The sequence below is a fragment of the Bubalus bubalis genome, chromosome 15, assembly GCF_019923935.1.
Source record: "Bubalus bubalis isolate 160015118507 breed Murrah chromosome 15, NDDB_SH_1, whole genome shotgun sequence".
NCBI lineage: Eukaryota > Metazoa > Chordata > Mammalia > Artiodactyla > Bovidae > Bubalus > Bubalus bubalis.
The window spans coordinates 50,580,569-50,605,819 of NC_059171.1; the positions used below are offsets into that span (position 1 = coordinate 50,580,569).

General features: G+C 40.3%; 1 protein-coding gene across 1 annotated transcript in view; it reads left to right on the forward strand.

The window, feature by feature from the left end:
• CPA6 (carboxypeptidase A6) overlaps positions 1 to 25,251 on the forward strand; it is a 309,275-nt gene that overhangs the window by 263,561 nt on the left and 20,463 nt on the right. The gene's annotated exons all lie outside the window — the stretch shown is intronic.

Sequence of the window (25,251 nt, forward strand, 5' to 3'; positions counted from 1 at the left end):
TCAGTCCTGAGTGTTCATTGGAAGGACTGATGCTGAGGCTGAAATTCCAGTACTTTAGCCACCTCATGCGAAGAGTTTTCTCATTGGAAAAGACCCTGATGCTGGGAGGGATTGGGGGCAGGAGGAGAAGGGGACACCAGAGGATGAGATGGCTGGATGGCACCACCGACTCAATGGACATGAGTTTGGGTAAACTCCGGGAGTTGGTGATGGACAGGGAGGCCTAGCGTGCTGCAATTCATGGGGTCACAAAGAGTTGGACACAGCTGAGCAACTGAACTGAAATATATATATATATGATAGAATATTACTCAGCCATAAAAAGGAATGAAATTGAGTGATTTGTAGTGATGTGGATGGACCTAGAGTCTGTCATACAAAGTCAGTCAGAAAGAGAAAAATAAATATTGTATATTAATGCATATGTATAGAATCTAGAAAAATGGTACGGATGAAACTATTTTCAAGGCAGACATGGAGAACAGTCATGTGAATACAAGGTGGGAAGGGGAGGGTGGAACAAACTGGAAGAGTAGGCGTGACATATATACACTACTATGTGTAAAATAGGTAACTAGTGGGAAGCTGCTATATAGCACAGGGAGCTCAGCTTGGTGCTCTGTGATGACTTAGAGGGGTGGGATGGGAGTATGCGCAGGAGGCTCAAGAAGGAAGGAATATATGTATACATATAGCTGCCTTGCAGTATATATATGTATTCATATATTCACATTGTTGTATACCAGAAACTAATACAACATTGTTAAGCAAATATACTTTTTTTTTTTAAGATGGCTATAATACAAAAAAAAAAAGTATAGCAAGTATTAGTGAGGGTATGGAAAAACTGGAACTCAATACTTGATGGTGGGAATGTAAATGATGTGGCCACTTTGGAAAAAATGTTTTAATAGTTTCTCAAAAGTTAAACACAGAGTAGCCATATGGCCTAGCAATTCTGCTCCTAGGTATATACCCATGAGAAATGAAAACACACATCCATAAAATAACTCATACGTGAATGCTACACAAAATAAACTAGTTATGAAATAAAAAATATTGTATGATTCCATTTATATATATAAATGTCCAGAATAGACAAACCCATAGACAGAGAGTAGATAAGTGGTTGCCAAGGGTGAGGGAGATGGGGTAGTGACTGTAATGGGTAAGGGTTTTGGGGGGGAGATGATGAAAATGTTTTTTAATTAGATAGTGGTAATGATAATGAATATACTAAAATTCATTTAACTGTATACTTCAAAAGAGTGGATTTTATGGGATGTAATTATAGCTCAATAAAACTGTTACAGTTAAACTGTTAAAGAATTTTAACTATCATTTAGGATGAAATTAGGCATTTACTAAAACATAACTACTCTTTGTAGCAGACTCCATTACCTAATATTGTAAATTACATGTCATATGGAGAAGAACCACATTTTGTAGGAGCCAATCACATATGCACCTCTCCACATATGCCCTTCTCCTCCCAACACTCCCTCACTCTATCAAAATAAGAGGGGTATGTTTTGACAGGGCAAATATTTTGACAGATCACCTGAGATGAAAAGGGAAACTGCCACTTAGTGGTTGTTCCCAGCCAATGCCTGGGAAAGTACAAGAGAAGGTCACTGGGTGACTTTCTGGGAATTTCTGCAGCTGAAGGGCTTTAGTTTTTAGAGAGCTGTTCTAGCTGAGAACCCGGGTTGCACTGCTACCAAGACATAGGAAACTTCAAAGGACTGGGGCAAGGAGAAGGAAAGAAAGGCAATGTTGCTAGGATATCTAGAAAGGGGTTTGGAATCCCAAGATATCTAATGAGGATTTTAATTAAATTTTGCTGTGAAGTATATAAATTGTCTTCAGTATGTATTCCATAACCACCACCATTGTTCAGATTCAGCACCATCTACTTCACTTACTAAGGCTTTGCGGAACTGGGTCTGCTGTTTGGGGCTATGGGCAAGTGCTGAGTCTGCCCTCCAGGTAAGCTCAGGGAGAGACTGCTGCTAAGTTGCTTCAGTTGTGTCCGACTCTGTGCGACCCCATAGACGGCAGCCCACCAGGCCCCCCCGTCCCTGGGATTCTCCAGGCAAGAACACTGGAGTGGGTTGCCATTTCCTTCTCCAATGCATGAAAGTGAAAAGTGAAAGTGAAGTCGCTCAGTCTTGTCCGACCCTCAGCGACCCCATGGACTGCAGCCTACCAGGCTCCTCCATCCATGGGATTTTCCAGGCAAGAGTACTGGAGTGGGGTGCCATTGCCTTCTCCAAGGGAGAGACTATTCCACATCAAATGTTTCAGAGGCATGGAATGCACAATAGGAGTCCAAGTGAATTTACATCATCAGAGATGTACAGACAAGAGTTCGATAATTCTGAGTAGAGTGATGGATTAAATGTCAACTAGGTGATCAAACTAGATCCTTGAGATTCCAGCCACCTCTGTTAATGGTGATTCTAATATGTTCTGTGTGCTATGTGCTAAGTCGCTTCATTCGTACCCGACTCTTTGTGACCTTAGGGACTATAGCCTGCCAGGCTCCTGTATCCATGGGATTCTCCAGGCAAGGATACTGCATTGGCAGTCAGGTTCTTTACCACTAGCACTACCTGCTGCTGCTGCTGCTTAAGTCGCTTCAGTCGTGTCCGACTCTGTGCGACCCCATAGACGGCAGCCCACCAGGGTCCTCTGTCCTTTGGATTCTCCAGGCAAGAACGCTGGAGTGGGTTGCCATTTCCTTCTCCAATGCATGAAAGTGAAAAGTGAAAGGGAAGTCGCTCAGTCGCGCCCGACTCTTAGCAACCCCATGGACTGCAGCCTACCAGGCTCCTCTGTCCATGGGATTTTCCAGGCAACAGTACTGGAGTGGGGTGCCATTGCCTTCTCCGAGCACTACCTAGGTAAATCCAATTAATTTTTTTAAACTGGAGGATAATCACTTAACAATGTTGTGTTGGTTTCTGCCATACAATAATGCTAATCGGTCATACACACAAACACACATATATATCCCCTCCCTCTGGGGATATTAGACCATTCATTCACTAGATCATTCAGAATGACCTAAATCAAATCCCTTGCAATTATACAGTAGAAGTGACAAATAGATTCAAGGGATTAGATCTGATCAAGTGCCTGAAGAACTATAGCCAGAGGTTCGTGATATTGTATAGGAGACAGTGATCAAAACCACACACCCCCAAAAATGAAAAAAGGCAAAATGGTTGTCTGAGGAGGCCTTACAAATAGCTGAGAAAAGGAGAGAAGCTAAAGGCAAAGGAGAAAAGGAAAGATACACCCATTTGAATGCAGAGTTCCAAAGAACAGCAAGAAGAGGTAAGAAAGCCTTCCTCAGTGATGAGTGCAAAGAAATAGAGGAAAACAATAGAATGGGAAAGACTAGAGATCTCGTCAAGAAATTTAGAGATACCAAGGGAACATTTCATGCAAAGATGGGCACAATAAAGGACAGAAATGGTATAAACCTAACAGAAACAGAAGATATTAAGAAGAGGTGGCAAGAATACACAGAAGAACTGTACAAAAAAGATCTTCATGACCCGATAACCATGATGGTGTGATCATTCACCTAGAGCCAGACATCCTGGAATGCAAAGTCAAGGGGACCTTAGGAAGCACCACTATGAACAAAGCTAGTGGAGGTGATGGAATTCCAGTTGAGCTATTTAAGATCCTAAAAGATGATGCTGTAAAAGTGCTGCACTCAATATACCAGCAAATTTGGAAAACTCAGCAGTGGCCACAGGACTGGAAGTGGTCAGTTTTCATTCCAATCCCATAGAATAGCAGTGCCAAAGAATGTTAAATTACCACACAACTGCACTCATCTCACACGCTAGCAAAGTAACACTCAAAATTCCCCAAGCCAGGCTTCAACAGTGCATGAACCATGAACTTCCAGATGTTCAATCTGGATTTAGAAAAGGCAGAGGAACCAGAGATCAAATTGAAAACATCTGTTGGATCATCTAAACAGCAAGAGAGTTCCAGAAAAACATCTACTTCTGCTTTATTGATTATGCCAAAGCCTTTGACTGTGTAGATCACAACAAACTGTGGAAATTCTTCAAGAGATGGAAATACCTGACCACCTTACCTGCCTCCTGAGAAATCTGTATGGAGGTCAAGAAGCAACAGTTAGAACTGGACATGGAACAACAGACTGGTTCCAAATTGGGAAAGGAGTACATCAAGGCTGTATATTGTCACCCTGCTTATTTAACTTATATACAGAGTACACCATGTGACATGCTGTGCTGGATGAAGCACAAGCTGGAATCAAGATTGCCAATAGAAGTATCAATAACCTCAGATACACAGATGACACCACTCTTATGGCAGAAAGTGAAGAGGAACTAAAAATTTAGCCTCTTGATGAAAGTAAAAGAGGAGAGAGAAAAAGATGGCTTAAAACTCAACATTCAAAACACTAAGATCATGGCATCCGGTCCCATCACTTCATGGCAAATAGATAGGGAAACAATAGAAACAGTGAGAGACTTTATTTTCCTGGGCTCCAAAATCACTGTAGATGGTGACTGCAGCCATGAAATTAAAGGACACTTGCTCCTTGGAAAAAAAGCTATGACCAACCTAGATATCATACTAAAAATCAGAGACAGCAGTGTGCCAACAAAGGTCCATCTAGTCAAGGCTATGGTTTTTCCAGTAGTCCTGTATGGATGTGAGAGTTGGACTATAAAGAAAGCTGAACACTGAAGAATTGATGCTTTTGAACTGTGGTGTTGGAGAAGACTCTTGAGAGTCCCTTGGACTGCAAGGAGATCCAACCAGTCCATCCTAAAGGAGATCAGTCCTGAATACTCATTGGAAGGACTAAAGCTGAAGCTGAAGCTCCAATACTTTGGCCACCTCATGCGAAGAACTGACTCATCAGAAAAGACCCTGATGCTGGGAGGGATTGGAGGCAGGAGAAGAGGACGACAGAGGATGAGATGGTTGGATGGCATCACCAACTCAATGGACATGAGTTTGAGCAAGCTCCAGGAGTTGGTGATGGACAGGGAAGCCTGGCATGCTACAGTCCATGGGGCTGCAAAGAGTCGGAACCAACTGAGCGACTGAACTGAAATGAAACTCCCTCTGGAGCCTCCCTCCCACCCACCACCATCCCACCCCTCTATTTTGTCACAGAGCACTGGGTTGGGCTTCCCACTAACTACCTGTTTTACACGTGATGGTGTATATATGTCAGTGCTGCTCTCTCAGTTCCTGCCACCCCCTCCTTCCCCTGTTGTGTCCACAAGTCTGTTCTCTATGTCTGCATCTCTATTCCTGCCCTGAAAACAGGCTCATCAGTACCGTTTTTCTAGATTCCATATGTATATTAATATATATTTGTTTTTCACTTTCTGACTTACTTCACTCTGTATAACAGACTCTAGTTTCATCTACCTCCCTACAACTGACTCACATTCATTTCTTTGTATGCCTGAGTAATATTACATACACACACACACACACACACACACACACATATATATATACCTAGCAATTCCATTACTGGGCATATACCCTGAGAAAACCATAATTTTAAATGATATATGTATTTCAATGTTCACTGCAGCTGTTTACAATGGCCAGGACATGGAAGCATGGACATCTAGCATGGAACCTAGATGTCCATTGACAGATGAGTGGATAAAGAGGTTGTGGTATGTATATAAATCTAATTTTAAATCAAAACAAATGTATTGAGCACCTTATTTCTTTCCAGGATAGAAGAGCACAAAGCTAAACTGCAAATCCTCCTATTTCTAACACTTTAGGAAAATGCAAAAAAACACTTCATTTTCTTCTGTCATAATTCAAACACATTTCCCAATAATCCACCACTAAAAAGAGCTATTTTATTTTACCTTTTGGCAAATTACTTGTAAATCCAGTTTTTCCTAATCCAGATACTGATTATATGTAAAACTCACCTCATCTCCCTATTTTATATTTCATGTTCTTTGTACAAGGTGCATCCAAAAATTAGTTTTTTGTAACAACAAATTAAATAACATTTGATATTGATTGCATGGGTGTACTGTACACAAAATGATATATTGTTTTATTTCTCTGATCATTCTTCTGAATAAATACGTAGGAATTAGAAGGTGGATGAAAATATCTTAGTTTATTTTTTAACGTATTTTCCAACATCATGCTCAGATATCTTTGTTGAAGCTTTTGAAAATGACATCACAAAGTTTAGAAACCTTTTATGAACAGCTCATCTTTGAAAATCAGTGAAGAAAGTAGCATGAAGTGAGGCACGATGGACGTTTCAGAATTACTCCCTTGGTTCCTGGGACACTGACCTCCTGATTTTTCATTTGGCACTGATTTTTTAGTCCAGTAATTTTATTGTACCTGTTTCAGCAGGTAAGCCTCCCATGCTGCTAAATCTTTAGGAGACTTCTAGTCTTGTGCTGGGCATGTGTGCTAAGCCGCTTCAGTCGTTATCCTACTCTTTGCTACCCTAGGGACTGTAGCCCACCAGGCTACATGGGGTTCTCCAGAAAGAATACTGGAGTGGGTTGCCATGCCCTCCTCCAGGGGATCTTCCCGACCCAGAGATCAAACTCTACGTCTCCAGCATTGGCAAGCAGTTCTTTACCACTAGCACCACCTGGGAAGCCCATGCTGGGCATAAGAGTGAGGATTTTAAGGTTTTTATCAACTTATTCTTGTTCCCTTATGCTGGCTGCTCTTCAGCATTATTGGATTTCTGAGTTCACTAGAAACAAACTATATCTCTCTGATCATTTTCCTCCAGCTGTTAGCATTTGCATTTGACAAGTCATGTAATTTTTTATTTTCATAAATTTCATGCATATCTAATCGCTTTGAATTTTTGGGTCCTCATTACTGTTTTTAACATTATATAAGCATTACTACATTATTAGCTTCCTTCTGGGTCACTAATGTTGTTATTTCCCTTGTTTTCAGATTCCTGTTTCCTTTCTGTGTATATGCTTATTTTTAATGAAAACTCCTTTTGAAGTAACTTTTCTATTACTAAAGCAATCTCTTTTGAATGCTATTCTTACATGAAGAAATAGGAAAACAATGATATTCTTTTTATCTACCACTTTTTATAATTGAAAAGCTGTGATCTGCTGAATAATGACATGAAGCACATGGGCAGTTACCTTGCCTTCACACCGTCTTTTTGAACAGCATTCCCCAAATTACACAAAACAGCAGCATTCCCCAGCCATAAAAAATCCTAGAGAACTGCAAAACCCTAGTGGTCCAGAAGTTATTAAGTGTCTCCCACAAATAACTATCTTAGTCTATCCAGGCTGCCAGAGCCTAATACAGTTGACCCTTGAACATCATGGGGGTTAGGGGTGCCAACCCTTCACACAGCTGGATGTCCGGGTACAACATATAGTCTGCCCTCTTTATCTGCGGCTCCTCCACATCAAAGGTTCTGCATCAGAGGATTCAACCAGCCAGGGATCATGGAGTGCTATGGACTTACTATTGAAAAAAATCTGTATATAAGGGAACCCATGCAATTGAAAACCCGTGTTGCTCAAGGGTCAACTGTACCAGAGATGAAGTGGCTTACAAAAACCAAACATTTATTTCTCACAGTTCTAAAGGCTGGCAAGTGCAGGATCATGTTCCAGGCAGATCCATAGTTTACGAGGGCTTCCTGGTCCATAAGTAACAGCTTCTCTCTGGGTCCTCACTTGGTGGAAGGTTCTAGAGAGTTCTCTGGGTTCTCTTTGATAAGGTCACTATCCATCCATGAGTGCCCTACCCTCATAACCTTATTCTGTCCCAAAGGCCTCACCTCCTAACACTATCACACTGGGCATTAGGATTTCAACATATGAACTTGGGAGGGGGGAACCACAAATATTTAAACCAGAGCAATAACTGATACTAATGATGGTAGTATTTTTTATTCCTAGTTTTTTTAAGGAACCTCAATACTGTTCTCCATTGTGGCTGTATCAATTTACATTCCCACCAATAGTGCAAGACGGTTCCCTTTTCTCCACAACCTCTCCAGCGCGTACTGTTTGTTCATTTTTTGATGATGGCCAGTAGTATTTCTAAGTTGTAAGAAAAAAAAAAGACTTTATTTCACAACCTAAGAAAAAATACCAATTATATTTTATATAGTTGTCATCTCAGACGTTATCAGATGAGTGACCAAATTCATTCATTCATTTATGTAACCACTATTTGCTGAGCTAATTACTGAGAGAACAGCAATAAACAAAGTCAAGCGTCATACATGCTATGAAGAAACAAATGCCAGGAAAGTAATAGAGAGTGACAGGGTGAGGGTGGGTTAACTGTTTTAGGTGACATGGGGAAGATGATCTCATCTGATGAGACTTGAGAGTGAAGGAGGGCTGGAGAAAAAGCAGGTAGAGAGAAAAACAGTATAAAATCTTTGAGTCAGGAGCATCTTTTAAGGGAGAGCAATGAGGGCTGCGTGCCTGGAACTGAGAGAGGAGGAGGAAGGAGAGACAGGTAGAAGATAACGTCAGAGAAGCAGACACAGGGGAGATGATGTAGGTCCAGTATCTTAGGAAGGACTTGGGATGATGTTTTGAATGGGATGGAAAAAAAAATTACTGGCAAGTTTTGAATTGAGAAGTGACATGACCTAATGAACTTTGAAGATAATTATTCTGGTTTCTCTATATCAAATGGATTGTTGAGGGCAGGTATTGATTGCTGAAGGCAGATGTGGGTGCATGCTCAGTTGTCGCTGACTCTTTGTGACCCCATGAACTGACCCCATGAGCCCACCAGGCTCCTCTGTCCATGGAATTTTCCAGGCAAGAATACTGGAGTGGGTTACTATTTCCTACTCCAGGAGTTCCTCCCAACCCAGGGATCGAACCTGCATCTCTTGCCTCTCCTGCATTGGCAGGTGGATTCTTAACCACTGAATCACCTGGGAAGCCCTGTTGAAGACAGATATTTGGATTCAAATTATATTGTGTTGGCCAAAAAGTTCGTTCGGGTTTTTCCGTATGCTGTCACAGAAAAACCCAAACAAACTTTTTGGCCAACCCAATACTTTTCCATTTAAAAACACTGCTTTTAAAATATAACTTTAAAAAAGTCTGACCTAAGAATATTATTCCCATTGACAACCATGGCATATACGACAATGAATTCTAAATGTTAACATATCTTTATTATATAAAGAACTAAGTGTTTGTTTAAGGAACCAAAGATAAGCAACTATGTGAGAAAAAAATATTTGCAGTAAATAAAGCAGAGAAAGTTTTACTATCATTTTTACATAAACACTTCAGAATCAAACATTACATAGTAAAAAGTGATTTTAAGCGTCCACATAAAACGTAAAGAAAAAGCCTCTAGAGGCTGAGATTTTAAAAACAGTCATAATTCATGAAGATAAAGCCATATGATGAAATGGGCAACCTCCCAGTAATCAAAGAACAATATTAAAGTAAAACAAGATACCATGTCATCCATTAAATTATTCGCCAAATTATTTGATGTGATAACCTAAGCTGGAAACAATGGTAAAACTGGGAAAGCATGTACCTCTGGGGGCTTTTCTGCTGCTGCTGCTGCTGTCGCTTCAGTTGTGTCCGACTCTGTGCGACCCCACAGACGGCAGCCCACCAGGCTCCCCTGTCCCTGGGATTCTCCAGGCAAGAGCACTGGAGTGGGTTTTAGAAAGCAGTTTGATCGCACATCCAGAATGCCATTCATTCTTCTATTCACTCAAAAAAGAAAAGGTTACCACATGCATTCTTTTTGCCACACTAGACTAGGCACCCAGCAAGTAGAGATGAATCCTACAGTTTCCCTGTCCTCATGGTGTTTAGAAATCTTTGAGCTTGAAGCAGGTGAACAGAAGAATGACAAAGGAGAAAGAGTGAAGGGTGGGGGGGGAGGGACAGAAGAAAAAAGGAGCAAAATGTTAGAGATATACATAGTATGGGCAGGGGTCCCCAACCTTCAGGATCTAATGCCTGATAATCCAAGGTGGGGCTGATGTAATAATAGAAATAAAGTGCACAGTAAATGTAATGTGCTTGAATCATCGCAAAACCACCCCCTGTACCCGGGTCCATGGAAAAATTATCTTCCACAAAAGCAGTCCCTGGTGTCAAAGAGGTTGGGGACCACTGGTCTAGAGAGACATACACACATGCAGATGATCCTCAACTTATGATGGTTCAACTTACAATTTTTCACCCTTACAATGGTGTGAAAGCAATACACATTTAATGAAGGATATACTTCAAATTTTGAATGTTGATGTTTTCACGCCCAGTGATGCGTGGTATGATGCTCTCCTATGATGTTGTGCAGTGACAGTGGGTAGGTCAGCCACACAGCTGATACACTTGCAACTATTGTATACCCAGAAAACCAGTTTTCACTTTCAGTACATTATTCAATAAATTACATGAGATCTTCAAAACTTATTATAAAATAGGCTTTGTGTTAGATGATTTTACCCAACTGTAGGCTAATGTAAGTGTTCTGAGCATATTCAAGGTGGGCTAGGCTAAGTAAGCTACAATGCCCTGTAGTTCAGGTGTATTAAATGCATTGCAACTTAGAATATTTTCAATTTATCATGGGTTTAATGCCATCTGCATGTAACCTCACTGAAGTCTGGGAAGATCTGTATAGTAAGGCTATAAAGGAAAAAGGAACCAGTGCTATTTGATGAAGTCAGAAAAGTCTTCACAGAAGAGATAATAGCAGATTTAAAAATTAAAAATATATTTGTCATCAGGTAGACTGAACTGTGGGGCAAAGGTAAACACAGCAAAGACTTAGAGTTACAAGGGAATTCAGGTAGAGGAAACAGGTATGTTCTGGAGAAGAATAAGTAGGCAATTAATGACATGTGAAAATAGATTTAATATCTTGGCACTATTAAAAATTATGATTTATGATATGAAAAATTATCACCAGTTCTTAGGCTGTGGTTTTCATTTCTACCTTTCACAATATTTGAAGTTATTTTACAAGGTCATAAGTATAGTGAATTTGTAAGATTCTTGAGAAAAAATAAATGAAATTTTTCAACTACATATTAATGTAAATTTTAAAATAGTTTTTCATCAAAATAGAGTATGCTGCTGCTAAGTTGCTTCAGTCGTGTCCGACTCTGTGCGACCCCATAGATGGCAGCCCACCAGGCTCCTCTGTCCATGAAGGTAATAAATTGCTCTGTTTGAAGTTTTTGTTATATTTTAATAGCAATTCAGTTTCAAAAACAATCATGGCCAATACTGTCTCTCTCAATTCATTTAATCATTTATAAATATTTAATAATTCAAATTCCTTAATGTAAGTAAAGGAAAAAAGTAGCTGTTTTCATGTGAGTCTTAAACTCATTAGAATATAAATTACAGAGTTTTGTGCAGGAACATGAATAAAGTCTATGTACGAAATTTTTTAAAAAAAAGAATATGCAACACGGTAAAGAATCTGCTTGCAATGTAGGAGACCTAGGTTCAATCCCTGGATTAGGAAGATCCCCTGGAGGAGGGCATGGCAATCCACTCCAGTATTCTTCCCTGGAGAATCCCCATGGACAGAGGAGCTTGGCGGGCTACAGCCCATGGGATCGCAAAGAGTCGGACATGACTGAGCAACTAAGTACATCATGCAACATTAAACAGGCTTGGATGTGAGCATCAGGTGACCCTGGGTGGCTAGCGCACAGGATGCCTAGAAGGACAGGTGAGAGATGAAGCAGGAGAAGGTCCCAGTGTACAGGTCATGAAGGACATGCTGAATTTCAAGGCTGTGCTGGGCTCTATAGATTTGATCCTAGAAGCCGTGCCTTTCAAACTGAACTGAGGTTATATGCTTATAGATACACATCCCAGAGAAAGTCACCAAAAAGCCATAGCACCCTTTCAGGGCATATCAATTTCATTTGAAGATTTCAGAAGGGGAATTATTATTTTATGTTAGAACAAACACAAATACATAATTGAGCAACCAGACAAGTCACATGAATTTTGAACGTAAAACAAAGATTTCAAAGAAGTCATGGACTTAAGAGTCTATGTTGCTTTTGCCTCCTCGGAGCATTTTGATGGAAAAGTTTGACCAACACTCGGTAATTGCTGGCCTTTTAAGGGAAGGATCATTGGGAGCTTTCAAAGCTGGGAAGGAAATGACTGATCTCTGAATGTCAGTTGAACAGGAGTGTCAGACAAAGGATCAGTCACGAAACTACAGCAGGACCATCACCCTGGGGGAGCAGCAAGAATGGAGAGGAAATCCACACGTGAGAAATGAGGAAAGATGCACTCACTGGACCCCAGTGAGATGTAGATGATGAAGTCAGAGGGAAAAGAGAGCAGCCTAGGATGATTCCATTTCTGGTTAGAGCATCTGGCTGGTGGATGGGGTATCACCTGCCAAGATCTGGCATCTACCAAGAGGTGAGGATTTGGTGGAAAATCAGAGTCCAGTTTGGGGCAACGGATCTCAAATGCTTGTGGAAATCTAGGGAAAGATGTACAGCAGGTAGCTGGATACAGGCTTGGAGCACTGAAAGGGGTCTAGTCTGAACAAACAGGCTTGTGGGTCTTCAGCACATCGAGAGTAATTGAAACTTCAGGGACAGATTAGATCAGTACACATGAATAGTAGAAAGAGAAGCAAGTCAAAGCAGAACCTTAAACCTGTGCATACCCTTGGGACTCAGGATTCCATTTTAAAAACACATTATAAGGAAACAGAAGATGATGCTGATCACAATGTGATCTATATCAACAAAAGATTGAAAACAACCCAATGTTGAACAACAGGGCAATGATTAAATACATTAATGTATGCCCATTTGGTGAAATTTTAGGAAACCATTAAATGGATTAAAAGTTCATTTAAAAATAACAACAACAACAAAAAAAAAAAGAGGCTTCCCTGGTGGCTCAGTGGTAAAGAATCTGCCTACCAATGTAGGAGACATAGGTTCGATCCCTGGTCTGGGAAGATTCCACATGCTCCTACACCACAACTATTGAGCCTGTGCTCTAGAGCTCGGAGACCACAACTGCTGAGCCCACATGCAGCAACTACTGAAGCCCGTGTGCCCTAGAGCCTGCACTCTGCAGCAGGAGAAGCCATCGCAGTGAGAAGCCAGTGTGCTGCAACTGAAAAATAGCCCTGGCTCACTGCAACCAGAGAAAAGCTGGTACAGCAACAAAGGCCCAGCACAGCCAAAAATGTAAATAAATAAACTTTTTTATTTTTAAATAACAAAAAGGGAATGCCCCAGTGGCCCAATGGTTGAGACTCTGTGCTTCCACTGCCAAGGGTGAGGGTTCAATCCATGGTTGGGGAACTAGGATCCCACAAGCCCCATGATGTGGCCAAAAAATAAAATTTTTTAAATAAAATAAAAATAACAAAAAGCTTATGATATAATATTGAGTCTCATTCTAATTTTTTTCATTGTGATTACAATTCTATAAAACATATAGTGATGATTCCATGTGTACATATAACAGATATGTGTATATGACATATACACATTTACATACTAACACAAGAGAAAAAAGACTGGATGAAAATATGCCAAAATGCTGGAATTAGAGGACTAGTGGTGTTTTTCTCTTCTTTTAAATGTTTTCTAAACTTAATTTTAGAACTTCACTCTAAGAAATAAATTTGCCTTTAATAATGTATAGTCTGTATTTACTTCTCCCATACAACCAGCAAGTGATAAGCCAAATAATCAATCAAGTGGCATGGGTTTTTTTAAAGATGTATATTTTGAAAAAGAATCCCAGAAATAAGTGTCATTTAAATATATGCTCTTGTTGCCACTAATGAAACCTTAAATAAGCCCATCCTATTACTGAGAACTTAGAAAAACTCAGTAGAGGCACAGAATTTATTCAACAAATTTATTGAACACCTACTACATGCTGATACTCTATTTGGATTCTATTTTGGAATAAATGTTTCCTCAGATCAAGGAAACAGTTTCCAATTTTCTTCTTCAAAGTATTTTTCTCTGCTTATCTGTGTTCAAATGACACTTCAAATAAAAACATCTTTGCTGACTATCCAACTTGGACCTATTGATATTCTTATAATTCTATTTACATTTCTGTGTGTTAGAAGACATAAAGAAAATAAAATTTGAAGGATACAGGATGCTGTGAAAGTGCTGCACTCAATATGCCAGCAAATTTGGAAAACTCAGCAGTGGCCACAGGACTGGAAAAGGTCCGTTTTCATTCCAATCCCAAAGAAAGGCAATGCCAAAGAATGCTCAAACTACTGCACAATTGCACTCATCTCGCACGCTAGTAAAGTAATGCTCAAAATTCTCCAAGCCAGGCTTCAGCAATATGTGAACCATGAACTTCCTGATGTTCAAGCTGGTTTTAGAAAAGGCAGAGGAACCAGAGATCAAATTGCCAACATCCGCTGGATCATAGAAAAAGCAAGAGAGTTCCCGAAAAACATCTATTTCTGCTTTATCGACTATGCCAAAGCCTTTGACTGTGTGGATCACAATAAACTGTGGAAAATTCTGAAAGAGATGGGAATACCAGACCACCTGACCTGCCTCTTGAGAAATCTGTATACAGGTCAGGAAGCAACAGTTAGAACTGGACATGGAACAACAGACTGGTTCCAAATAGGAAAAGGAGTACGTCAAGGCTGGATATTGTCACCCTGTTTATTTAGCTTATATGCAGAGTACATCATGAGAAACGCTGGACTGGAAGAAGCACAAGCTGGAATCAAGATTGCCAGGAGAAATATCAATAACCTCAGATATGCAGATGACACCACCCTTATGGCAGAAAGTGAAGAGGAACTCAAAAGCCTCTTGATGAAAGTGAAAGTGGAGAGGGAAAAAGTTGGCTTAAAGCTCAACATTCAGAAAACGAAGATCATGGCATCCGGTCCCATCACTTCATGGGAAATAGATGGGGAAACAGGGGAAACAGTGTCAGACTTTATTTTTCTGGGCTCCAAAATCACTGCAGATGGTGACTGCAGCCATGAAATTAAAAGACGCTTACTCCTTGGAAGGAAAGTTATGACCAACCTAGATAGCATATTCAAAAGCAGAGACATTACTTTGCCAACAAAGGTCCATCTAGTCAAGGCTATGGTTTTTCCTGTGGTCATGTATGGATGTGAGAGTTGGACTGTGAAGAAGGCTGAGCACCGAAGAATTGATGCTTTTGAACTGTGGTGTTGGAGAAGACTCTTGAGAGTCCCTTGGACTGCAAGGAGATCCAACCAGTCCATTCTGAAGGAGATCAGCCCTGGGATTTCTTTGGAAGGAATGATGCTAACGCTGAAACTCCAGTACTTTGGCCACCTCATGCGAAGAGTTGACTCATTGGAAAAGACTCTGATGCTGGGAGGGATTGGCGGCAGGAGGAGAAGGGGACGACAGAGGATGAGATGGCTGGATGGCATCACTGACTCGATGGACGTGAGTCTGAGTGAACTCCAGGAGTTGGTGATGGACAGGGAGGCCTGGCGTGCTGCGATTCATGGGGTCGCAAAGAGTCGGACACGACTGAGTGACTGATCTGATCTGATCTGATACATTTCTGTTAAGAATGTGAATGAGTAGAACTTCTTTGGAAGGGTACTTGGCAATGTCTACCAAAATTGTTTTAAAATACACATCATTTTGACTGAATAAATAATTTTACTCTTAGGAATATGTCCTATGGCTATATTCACATGTGTAGAAAATAACATATATACAAGGATATTCATTGCAGCACTCTTTTGTCATGACAAAAGATTAGAAGCATCAAATTCCACCAACGAAGGACCAGTTAAAGAAGTTAGGCTATAATTATACAGTGCAATAGTCAGAATTAGACAACTATTTTATGGACTAATATGGAAAAATCTCCAGAATTACACATATCAACACACACAGTTGAACAGAGTAAGGCTTTAGATTAATATATATAAAGAATACTACTATTTGTTTTAAAAAAGGGTTTTTCCTCAAAAATGGGTATTTTAACTGGCTTTTTGCTTATCAATGCAAAGCCTAACCATGGAACAGTACAAGAAAGTAGTAAAAGTGATTGCTTCTCAGGAAAAGAAATGGATGGCTAGACAGATGAAACAGGAGCCCTTGACATGGCAAACCATGTATATCCACTGGACCTTCAAAAATAAAATTAAAGCAGTAAAAATAAGATTCTTTTCTGAAAAAACAAAATAAAATTTCAACTAAATCAAGCTCCAAAGGTACTATTATTAGTAAAACACAGGAGAGTGAGGCCAAAAAGCAGTAATTCATGGGCCTATACAGAAGTCATATCATACTTTTTCCACCAGCATACCTCACTGCCTCCACTCACTGCCCCACCACATGGGGTGGAGAGTAGTAAGTCACAGACTATCTAATCTAACACACAGGCTTCCCTGGTGGCTCAGTGGTAAAGAATCCACCTGTCAACACAGGAGACTTGGTTCGATCCCTGCATCAGGAAGATCCCCTGGAGGAGGATATGGCAACCCACTCCAGTATTCTTGCCTGGAAAATCCCATGGACAGAGGAGCCTGATGGGCTACAGTCCATGGGGACACAAAAGAGTCAGACGGGACTTAATGACTAAGCAACAACAACAAATCTAACACCAAAACATGATCCTCTACCCATCTGGCCTTCCCCATCATCCCTCTCAGTACTACCCTAGAAGTGTTGACTGTGAAAGAGATTGAGAGAAAAAGGTTTTACTTTGATTCAAAACATTTTACAAAAATGTATTGTTATACAGAAAATGTACATCAGCAAAAAATATTTTAATTAATGTGACATATTCCATTAGGATACAATATCTATTTTCTTACACTGACATCTGTTTAAAATCAGGTTCCAGCATGTCATTCCAGACTAAGTAATTCTGAAAGAGAAATCCCAGAATGGGCTTCCAACAAGTTCCATAACAACAACAAAATAGCACTAATCCATTTCATTTACCACGCCTATATTGAGAAGGACATGGGCAACAATCAAAGACAAAGCAGCAATATGATTTAAAACTATTGATTCCCTTTTAATTTATTCTCATTCTCAGGTATATTCTTATTCTCAGGTATGGTTTTTTGTGTTTTTTTTTTAAATTTTTTTTTTAATTTTATTTTATTTTTAAACTTTACATAACTGTATTAGTTTTGCCAAATATCAAAATGAATCCGCCACAGGTATACAAATGGATTAAAGATCTAAACGTAAGACCAGAAACTATAAAACTCCTAGAGGAGAACATAGGCAAAACACTCTCTGACATACATCACAGCAGGATCCTCTATGACCCACCTCCCAGAATATTGGAAATAAAAGCAAAAATAAACAAATGGGACCTAATTAACCTTAAAAGCTTCTGCACATCAAAGGAAACTATTAGCAAGGTGAAAAGACAGCCTTCAGGTATGGTTTTATTTGTACATATTTTAAGAGTACACTGGAAAGCTAGAAAGCAACATCTTTGTTCAGCTCTTGTTCAATCTCTCACCTTCTTTTACAACCTTAAATTATAATAAAACTGACCTTAAAATATAAAACACAAGTGGAATTTTAATGTGATAGACTAAGAGGGACCTTGCTGTAGGGCAGATTGACTTAATAAACATTTATTGAGTCCCTGCTATGGCTGATAGGCAAATAGGAATACTATCCAGTTCTTGTTCTTGGGAACTGGTGGTCAGTGAGGGAGACTGGCAGGTAAACCACCAGCTGTGCTTTGAGACTGAGTGAAAACTGAAAACCAGGGGAACAAGTGTCACCCTTACAGAGGCGAGAGGGAAGAGAAATCCTGACCAGCGTGAGACGGAAAAGCTGCAGATCAGTGGCTTTTGAGCTCAGCCTTCAGGTGTGGAAGGACCTTGATAGGTTGCAAGAGAGGAGCCAGACAGTCCAGGCTGAAGGAGAGGAACAAAGGCAAGGAGGTGTGGGGGCATGAGGAAGCAGGAACTGACAAGCGAGAGCAGGGGCTGCTTGTGGGGTATGCAGGAGAGAACGTGAGTCTAAAAACGTTCAGTCAGCCTGGGCTTGGGCACCGTGCTGAGGGTGGTTGCATGAGGAGCCAATGAGAACTGGGGGGAGGGGTGCTGGAGAGGGTAACACGATCTATTTGTGTTTTAGAAAAGGTCTCCGATAGCAGTAGAAAGGATGGATTAAAGTGTGTGGTGACAGGGAGACTAGCTGAGAGGGCATGGTGTTGTCCAGGTGAGAGATGAGGGATGTCAAAATTAGGATAGAGCCAAAGAGGAGAGAAAGCAGACACTGGAAAGATAGAGGGATAAAACATGGTGACTGACTGGAGGAGGGATGGGGCACAGTGGAGTTTAAAACTCAGATCTTTAGCCAGAAAATTAGCTTCCCTATATATCCAATTAAAGAACTTTGACCCTCAAACCAAAGAATGTCAAAAGAGAGAAAAAATAATAATTTTGTAGAAGCATCCTCTGGTCTGAATCATATTAATAAATTCATTCATTTACTTAATATTTCTAAAAGCAGTATGCTAGGTAAAGGGATACAAATAATAAAAAGACATGATTCTTGCCCTCAAGAATATAGTTAAAATCTTGAGAAAGAAGAACAGAGCTGGAGGAATCGAGCTCCCTGACTTCAGACCATTCTACAAAGCTACAGTAATGAAAAACAGTAGGTACAGGCACAAAAACAGATACACAGATCATGGAACAGAATAGAGAGCCCAAAATAAGCCACACAGTCATGGCCAATTAATCTATGACAAAGGAAGCAACAATATACAATGAAGAAAGACAATCTCTTCAGTAAGTGGTGCTGGGAAATCTAGACAGCTTCATGTAAAAGGATGAAATTAGAACTCTAACAGCATATGCAAAAATAAACTCAAAATGGACTAAAGACCTAAATATAAAACCAGAAACTATAAAAGTCCTAGACCTGGCTTCCCAGGTGGCTCAGTGCTAAAGAATCCTCCTGCCAGTGCAGGAGACATGGGTTTGATCCCTGAGTCAGGAATATCTTCTGGAAGAGGAAATGGCAACCCACTCTAGTATTATTGCCTGGAAAATCCCATGGACAGAGGAGCATGGCAGGCTACAGTCCATGGGAGCAACTGAGCATACATAAAACTCCTAGAGGAAAACATAGGCAGAACACTTTTTGACATAAATCGTAGCAATACATTTTTTTTGTATCTGTCTCCTAAAGCAGAAGTAATAAAAAGCAAAAATAAAAAATAGAACTTAATTAAACTTAAAAGCTTTTGCACAGCAAAAGAAACCATCTACAAAATGAAAAGACAACCTACTGAATGGGAGAAGATATTTGCAAATTATATGGCCAATAGTGATTAATTTTATCCAAAATATATAAATAGCTCATACAACTCAACATCAAAAAACCAACACAACCATATTAAAATGGGCAGAATATCTGAATAGGCATTTGCCAGAGAAGACATAGAGATGGTCAACAGGTACATGAACAGATGCTCAGCATCACTAATCATCAGAGAAATGCAAATCAAAATCACAATGACATATTACCTCACACCTGTCAAAATGGCCATCATCAAAAAGAACCAAAATAATAAATGTTGAGGAGGATGTGGAGAAAAAGGAACCTTTATACATAGTTGGTGGGAATGTAAATCGGTGCTGCCTCCATGGAAAATACTATGAAGGTTTCTCAGAAAACTAAAAGTAGAACTAACATGCTGCTGCTGCTGCTGCTAAGTCACTTCAGTCATGTCCAACTCTGTGCGACCCCAGTGACGGCAGCCCACCAGGCTCACCCGTCCCTGGCATTCTCCAGGCAAGAACACTGGAGTGGGTTGCCATTTCCTTCTCCAATGCATGAAAGTGAAAAGTGAAAGTGAAGTCGCTCAGTCGTGTCCAACTCTTAGCGACCCCATGGACGGCAGCCTACCAGACTCCTCCGTCCATGGGATTTTCCAGGCAAGAGTACTGGAGTGGGGTGCCATTGCCTTCTCCGGACTAACATAGAACCCAGCAATTCCACCCCTGCATATATATCTGAAAAAAACAAAAACCCTAATTTGAAACAATACATGCACCCCAATATTCACAGCAATGTTATTTATAATTGCTGAGATATGAAGGCAACCCAAGTGTCCAACAAGAGATGAATGGATAAAGAAAATGTAAAGAACAAACTAGGGTTATCAGTGGGAAAAGGGAAGTGGGGCAGGACAATATAGGAATAGAGGATTAAGAGGTGCAAACTAGTCTGTATGAAATAAGCTACAAGGATATATTGTGCAACACAGGGAATATGGCCAATATTTTATAATAAGAATAAATGGAGTATAAAAAAAGACTGACAGTTAAGTGAAAATAAAATTAAATTAAACTATGATAAATGCTGTTTAGGGATAAATAAAGGATGATTATAAGAGTGTATTTGTGTCCTATTGACTTCCGTGGTGGCTCAAACGGTAAAGCGTCTGTCTACAATGTGGGAGACCTGGGTTCGATCCCAGGGTCAGGAAGTTCCCTGGAGAAGGAAATGGCAACCCACTCCTGTACTCTTGCCTAAAAAATCCCATGGACGGAGGAGCCTGGTGTCCATGGGGTAGCAAAGAGTTGGACACGACTGAGCGACTTCACTTCACTTCATTTAGTGTCTGCTCTAACAAACTGCCACAAACCGAGTAGTTAAAACAAAACAAATTTATTTTCTTACAGTTCTGGAGGCCAGATTTCACCAGGCTAAAGGTGTGCTAAGCCCCCATTCCTGCAGGAGACTGTAGAGGAACACACTTCCTTGTTTTTTCCAACTTCTTAGTGGTCTCTTGTATTCCTTGTGACCTCTTCCTTCTCCTTCAAAGTCAGCACCCTAGCATCTTCTCTGACTCAGCTTTCCTCTGCTTCTGTCACATGCCCTCTGTCTTTAATCAAATTTCACTCTTAGAGGATACTTGTGATTACATTAGGGCCTACCCAGATAATCCAGGATAATCCCCCCCACCCCCGTGTCAGACTCCTCAGTGTATCACATCTGTAGAGGCCCTTTTCCATTTGGGGAAACATTGACAGATTCCATGGGTTAGAACCTGGCAATCTTTGGGGGCCATTATTCAGCCAACCAGCCCCTTTCTCCTAAAGGCTGTGGTGAGTTTTAAGCAAAGGAACTATGTGGTAAGATTTGAATTTTAGTAAGATTAACTTGGAACTTCTGAGGATGCAGAAGAAGAGCCTGGAGTCAGGGAACCCCTCCAATAATTCTGGAAAGTTTGATTGAAACCATAGTAGTTGGGTTGGGTGTATTGGTGGGAAATTAAGATGGCACCAACCGCTCTTTGCACACTGCTGGATGCAATAAATGATTTCTGGTTTGGGCAATCAGGTGCCACAAATGAAAATTTGTAATACAAGAAGAGAAGCAGATTTGGAAAGGGGTTGGAGGACCTTAGGCAAGGAGGGAAGTGTTTATTGAAGAAAAGTATTTCTAATCTGAGAATTAAACAATGTGCTTGCAAACAGAAATCAATTTACATTACTTGTGTTAGTAAGTTTTATCCTCATATTCTTAGAACATAATCTAAGGATGTTAAAGAAAAATAAGCATGTAATTATACTGAATTTTTTTTCATCTGGAATCTGCAACCAACAGTCCCCAACCTTTTTGGCACTAGGGACCAGTTTCATAGAAGACAATTTTTCCATGGACTGGGGGCATTGAGGGTGGTTTGGGGATGATTCAAGCCCATTACATGTATTGTCCACTTTATTTCTTTTATCATTACATCAGCTCCACCTCAGATCATCATTCATTAGATCCCAGAGGTTGGAGACCCCTGCCCTAAACTATCAATGCTGTGAAGTCACAGCGATCTTTCTCATCCAATAGTTCTCAGTTTATTTTTTCCACTGCTACATGCCCAGCTGAAAAGAGGGGCACACTCCTTTTGGTTCATTCCAACACACATGTTCTAATTGACCTTTTTTCTCCCCCATTACAAGCTTATGTTAGAATAAATTGAGTTATTTATCAGGATAAATAAACCAATTCTTTTAGTTCAACAATTTTGTAATGTGAGAACCAGCTACTGTCAGACAAACCCCAGGACTGATAGCAACACACTGTCACAGAAATAGAGCAGGATCCTATGGTCCTGGACCCCCTTCCCCCACCCCTTTGTGTCCTCAGTCTGCCTTTGGTCTGTGAAAAAAAAAAAACTTTAACCAAAGGATAAGTTGAATCACAGAAGTGAGAAAATGCAGAAACAAAAGAAAACAGGCAACCAAACTAAATAATAATAATTTAGTCACTAAACTAAAGATAGCATCACTGACTTAATGGACATAAACTTGAGCAAACCCTGGGAGATAGTAGAGGACAGGGAGGCCTGGTGTGCTGCAGTCCATGGGGTTACAAAGAGTTGGACACGAGTTAGTGACTGAACAGTCACTAAGCATAGTCAAGGACATTTAGTTCCTTCTCAAGAACTACGAATAATATTCTGAGCTATATCTTGTGATCTGTCTTATAGATACTGAAACCCCCACAAGGTGGAAGTTAACTATTGCAGTACTTGAAGACTAGGCTGTAAGCATGACATAAGCTCCCATAATTCTGAGAACCAGCCTCAAAGAAATGGAAACAAACAAACCCTGGAACTGAAGATTAACTGTACATAAAACAATCATCATGACGCTGGTCAGACCACTGATGACCAATTTCAAAATGCTTGTCAGAGCTGACTGTGCTGTTTCTGTATGTAACCACGCCTCCTCCCTCTGTCTATAAAAACTCTTGCCCACTGGTTGGGGGTGAAGGGAGTCAGCCTTTGGACAGGCGTCTGCCTTCTCCCTCACTCCCCCAGCCTCCAAAGTGGAAAGTTTGTTGGCATCCAAAATACAGCAAACTTTGTACCAACCTGGCCTCTTTATTGGCTTTTGAGCAGTGAGCAGCCAGACCCCACTTTCAGTTACATCACAGCAGCACATAAGAATCACTAATTCGGTCCCTAATCCACCCAGGACCAGTGAAGCCAGAGCAGTGACACGCCTGTTCACTGAGCTCATTAGGACAGCTCTGACCAAGCCCGGTCTTGTGATTTTCAGCCCATTGCTGCTTCTAGTATCAGTTCCTTCTCCATTTTTTCTCTATAAAGACTACCTTCCACCTCATTTTACCATCCAGAAGGACTAAGGTTCATAGAAACAACAGAATTTATTTATTTTTTTTTTTCAGTAAAGTAGTATCTTTTCAAGTTTCATCCATCTTGAGTCCCATCTAGTTTCTTCACTATTACAGCCTCACGGGGCCTTCCCTGGTCTCCCGCGCTCTCTCCTCCCTTTGTGCTCCTATGCACTCAGCCTGCACCGTGCACTTTATGGCTGTTATATCCTACGTTGTCTTCTCCTCTCGTTTCCTTATATGTGCATGCACTGTCTTCTGCCTAGATTTACGAGGTCCTTGTCGAGTTTTGCATCTGAGAACTCAGAAATGAAAGAGGTGATCTATGGTGTGGAAGTTAAACTGCTGAAGCATTCAGAACAGAGATGTCTGCTGCTTTTTTGACGAGACTACCATCTCCCCCCTCTGCACTGCAGAGATCCTGTTATATATTCTGCAGTTGTTCTGCATGTAAAGATGGGAAAGAGACTGTTGTTTCAGCTTCAGAAACAATATATTGGCTCCCATAAACTGAGAGAAAACTAATAACCTGTACATTCTCATGCTCCTAAAACCTAGAGTGATGGCTTAGATGATTCTTGTTCCTCTCCCCCAGAAGTATGTTTTATCATTGTTTCTTGGCTATGGAATTCTTTTATGGTGTTGTTTCTTTGAAATGTGTCCTGGTGCTTTAGCTTTCTGCTATCTTGATCTTCTGGAGTACAGCAGCTATTTCTGATCAGAATCTGTGTAATTGAGGCTAGGTTTGGACAGGACTCTTCAAATTGTATATCCAACATGGTTACTTAAAATCCGCCAGGGACTTTCTGTTCAATAATATTTGTGAGCTGTTTCTTCACATTTTAGTAAAGCCTGGATAGTGCCCCAAAAGGCTATAAATAAAATTAGATTGTTTTAGTGGTTTTCTTTGCACCTGAATTAATTTATTTCCATCTTAGAGGCCCCACTATTCAGGATTCTGATTTTATTTTTTAAAGACAAATAAGTAAGGCAAAAAATTAGAGATACACTGGCAGAAAGCATTCTCAATGTGATATCCCATTTTGCTGCTGAATCAATACGTAATCTGTAGTAAATAACTGTGGCAGGATGCCAATCAATAAAATTAAACCATAAAGTGCTATAGAATATTCCAGTGTCTATATATGTTTCTCAGGCAAACAGCATTAAATTGAGGGATAATCCTTCTCCATATTATACCATTTAGCTCATATATGATAATTATGAAATAAAATGCTTTTGAGTTTATTTTGCACCCAACATTGGTCAAGCACTCTGCTTTGCCTAATCGAGTAGGGAAATGGGTTTGCATACATTTTAACATAGGCACTAAGTTTTATGACAAATGCAGATAAAGGGCGTTACAGGCATACAAAGTACAGGCACCTAACCCAGCCTGGGGGCCACTGGAAAAGGTGCCAAGGAGAAGTGCTATCTGAAGAACAAGTAAAATCAGACTGGGAAGAAAAGAGATACATCAGACAAGGGAACAGCACGTACAAAGTCATAAGACAAGGTGTGTGGAATATCAGGAAAATAACCAATAGTGTGGTGAAGAGTGTAGTGTATTAAAAGTAGAAGTAGAATGTTTAAGACAGACTGGTGGAACCTAAAATTTCAAGCAAATCAACAGAACAGATCATGAAGGGCCTTATCCCATAGGCATCTGGCCAGAAGGAGAAAGCATAACCCTCTGACATTCTGAATTCTAAAAAAGGGGGAACTATGTAACCTTGAAACTATTATAGAACTACAGAAGGTCCATGACATCATCTGGTAAATGGTTAAATACCAATCACAGTGCTCTCTGTATAGCAACAGGACAAAAATCACCAATTGGGTTTTGATTTTTTTATTTTTGGCTATGCCTCTCAGCATATGGGATCTTAGTTCCCCTTCCAGGGATTGAACCCATGCCCCCTGCAGCGGAAGTGCTGAGTCTTAACCACAGGACTCCCAGGCAAGTCCCATAAATTCATTTTTTTTTTAAGACAGAAAAACACACAACAAGATGAACTGTAATGCCTTTCACTACTATTTTCAGACACTTTGACCACACT